Below are 4,125 nucleotides of genomic sequence, written 5' to 3' on the forward strand. Positions count from 1 at the left end.
AATATCATCTTATCATCAAAATTTTAGCATAGTGTTCCCTTTTTCTAAAATCCCAAAAAGTCCCTTTACAAAGCCAAAAATGACTCTTTATATAGACACAGAGTTTAAGAACTACTCCTTTGTGGTTAATGACTATCTCCAAAATACGTAATTTGGGAGGGGTTAATTAACCTCTACAGAATTAACTAAGTATAATATGAAACTTGGACCTTACATCTTTCGAGAGGAAGATTGAACAATCAGTCCTTGTCAATCTCCTTTTGATATTTGAATGATTTAACTTTATTAATGAACGCATATCCCTCTTTTCATGAAGAGGTCAAGAGCATGAGGCATGTACGAGTGTACCGAATACTAACTTTGTGTTCACGATCTCTTCAATTATGCTTATATCTACCAACTATGTTTTTCTTTGTTGAAGCCACCTCACTATTTCGTTCTTGTGTTTTGGGAGTACTCCAGCAAATCCATCGGCCATTTCAACCAAATCATCAATGGAAAGACATGCTTTAGATATCATCTTGTCTTGGCCAAGTAAGGTAGTTGAAGGATATATATTAGTTCCCATTCCAAGCCTTCATCCTGCTTCTTTAGCAATAGTTGGCTGGTCACCTGTGATTATCTTTACATTGACTCCAAGGTCAAGAGCTTTGTGAATGTTTTCTCCACTGTCATGGCGAGGAGGTTCAAACAAAGGCAAAAAACTTATGAAAACCCAAGGTCCTCCAACACTCTCTGTCTTTCTCTCTCGCACTTCTTGTCTGGCCACAGCCAGAGATCGAAGCCCTCATTTAGCATACCTATCAATCATTGAATGTAGCTTCTTTTTCATGTCTTCCTTTCACTTGCAAAGTTCTAAAATCTACTCTGGTGCTCCTTTACTAGCTCTGTGCCAATTTACTTTCGAATCAATGTAAGTGAGAGTAGTTCTCTTGTTGGTAGGATTGAATGGCAGAAAATGGAATTCAGTGATCCTTACTCTCGCCTCCTTTGGACCTCACAATAGTCCAACCATGATAGCATTGATGGCATTTTGACATTCAATTCTTGAAGCCCTTACTGCGAACAACACCACATGTTCTTTATCTACTCTCTTTGTAAATACTTCAATGAGATTTTTATCCATGCTCAACGTATTTAGTGTTAGAGTTCTAGTTTTATCACTGTAGAAGACATCCATGCAACCATTTCTTTAATGACAACCATTCTCTTAGTAATGGCTACCTACTAAGACAGGTGATGGAAACCAATAGCCATGGTTACAAACAACATGATGGTAATTGCAATGGGAATACCACCAATCAATAAAACAAGAAGATTCTTGACCCCCCCCCCCCCCCCCCAACCTTTTAGAGGAATTATGTCAAGAAGCCCACGTGCCTGTGTACACCTTTATACCATGAATGCATATCTGCCCATATGTCTTTCTTCGTGAGCAAGGAGAATGAAAAGTGTGACTTATTTAACATTCTTGTCATCAGTTTGAGAAGAGCTATATTACAAACTAGATGAAGGTGGTGGTCTTACTCATAAGCTACGCTCATTTCAATCAGTTAATGATATTTGGTTTGACCATATGAGTACACTGGTTTGAATATATTCACTCCATCATCTTGCCAACTCTTTGAATCAATTAGTGACATTTAAGTCTTTCTATGGATACCATGGGTAGGGAGAGCTAGAGGTCACTTGTGTATTGGAGATTGAAGAATTATGTCAAATAGTCCAATCACATTCTAATTGTGCATTCCATCAAACAAGTTAGATCCAATACCTTTCTTACTGTTTCAACTTTGATGTCTATGCTATTTTAAAATGTCTTGGATTAGAAATAAGCTCCTATGTGCATTGGGTTTGAAAGATTTCAAATCACATATTAGCCAATTCATGAGATATGGCACCTAGAGGAATCTTCTGTCAAATCGCATATGTTGCATCCGCATTGAATGTTGCGAGTTGGGGGATGGAGGAAAGTTGTAGGCAGGTGAATTGAACCATTTAGAAATCTAAACCAATGTGTGGTTGACTATGTAGGCTTTCTTAATTCATTTGTATTAGCACAATTCTCATTTACCATATTAAACACTCCTTACGCACAAACTCAAGTTATTGAATCAATGACATGGTGGGGACTAGGAGTTGTGCATTATCACCGTGTTTATTTGCATATTTGAGTATTATCAAAGTGATATGTCAATGGTTTGCTGCCAACAAGACTCACAAGAAGTATGTGTTAATCATCTCCTTCAATAATGTAATGTGTTGCGCGCTAAAACATCAAATTCATGGTAGAGCTGGGTTGTTGACCTTCCTTAATCATGGTATATGTCGTGACTCCACATCTTCAAACCAGTGATTCCATACCTTCATGTCTAAAATGCATTTTCCATCTTACATATGCTTTTGAGATGATCCTACTTCTAATTCTTAACCTTTATCAGCTGGACAAAAAGGTTAATAACCAAACTAAAATACGTGTTTTGAACTTAAATTTTAACATTTTTTTTAGAGGTTAAGGTTAATGGTTCAAAATATGTGTTTTGGAAATTCTATCTTAACCTCTTTTTGATGGAGTGGTTAAGATTTCAAAGTGAAACACATATTTTGTGTTGGAAATATAGGAGTAACTCAGAGGGGGGTGAATTAGTTACCATTAAAATAAATTCCAGATCCCTTAGATGTCAACAATAAAATTTAGACTGAGAAAATTGATTGTTGCTATTACTCGGTAAACACACAGAAAATGTTGTAACTCAATAAATGCAGAGCATGAATTACATTTAGCAGATCTTAAAAAATTAATAGTAATGAATCTTGCAAGCATAAGAGAAATAACATGAACACATGAGACACCAGGATTTAACATGAAAACCCAATTTGGGAAAAACCACCAATGTAACTAGTTTCTATTTTTCACTCTTTTGAAGTGAGCCCTATTAGGAGCCAACCCTGTTAAAGGTTACAAAACACATTGTTAGGTGTGACCATGTTAGAGGATTTAATCAACTTTCTAGGAGTGGCCTTGCAAGAGGTCTTAAAACAATTCAATGGAATTGCCACCTTGTTAGAGGATTTACAACTAGCTATTAAACCAACTCTGTTAAGAGATTTTAGATCACTGCTACAATGGTTAGAGAGTAACTATGAAATGAACTCATTGTGATGCAACTAAATTTCTAAATCTAGATATCTTTATTATGCTTAAACTTGATCCTTCCTGATTGAATATTACATTTTTGCTCCACAAGGATACCTGCTTATCCTTCAAGTTCACTTCCTCTCTTTTCTTTTTAATTTAATCAACACACTTGCACACACACACTAGAAATATCAACATGACCTTTTATTTATACCTTCCAGATTGTCAAGTTGTTCCAAATTCAAATTACAATAACTAATATTCATCATCATAGTTGGCTAGAATCAATACATAAAGTAATTAAGTTTCATATGCCAAAACAAGAAAAATCCTTCATAAGCCAACCCTGCTCAGTAGAAACTAACTTTAGAATGATTTCTTGTGTTAACCAATAGAGGCTCAGTTAATACTATGAACTTGCATAAATCCTTTGGCAACCAAGTGAACTCAGTGAACACTAACTCTATCAAACTTTGCCTTTGCTAGCCGAGTGAGCTTAGTTAACACTCTTTTCTTCCTCAATTCCTTTGATGCCCAAGTGAGCTCGGTAGATACTATCATCTATTCAAAGTAAACCTATGAATGCTTGGTAGACAAGGAAAACTATCTTTACTGACCAAGTGGTCTTGGTAAGCATTGTCTGTCAATTGATATGACATTTGTGTAACATCAAAGACAACACACAATTAATCAATTGTATCCAACAATCTCCCTCTTTGGCATTGATGGCAACACAACATGTCATAACACAATGAAATTTTGGGAACAAGATTCCTTTTGACAGAAATTTTCTCCTTGATTTTACACACAAGAACTTCTTCTTTATTTTGTATTCTCTCTTTGCATACTTTCTTTTCAAACTTCTCCCTCTTTGACAACACATGCCAAATTTGTATCAATGTACCTTGAGTACTAGTTCATATGTAATAGTCTCTTGATTATACTGCATCAATTGATTGATCTTTAGCTAGGTTCTTGTTGATGCA

The 4,125-nt window shown here is 35.7% G+C and overlaps 1 pseudogene; it reads right to left on the reverse strand.

Moving 5' to 3' along the window:
• Positions 1-400: 400 nt before the first annotated feature.
• LOC149532205 (plasma membrane ATPase pseudogene) lies at positions 401-1,180 on the reverse strand (annotated as a pseudogene).
• Between the last annotated feature and the right edge of the window lie 2,945 nt (positions 1,181-4,125).

Source organism: Cupressus sempervirens, chromosome 11 (assembly GCF_028749045.1).
Source record: "Cupressus sempervirens isolate cs-2001-9-10 chromosome 11, ASM2874904v1, whole genome shotgun sequence".
Classification (NCBI taxonomy): domain Eukaryota; kingdom Viridiplantae; phylum Streptophyta; class Pinopsida; order Cupressales; family Cupressaceae; genus Cupressus; species Cupressus sempervirens.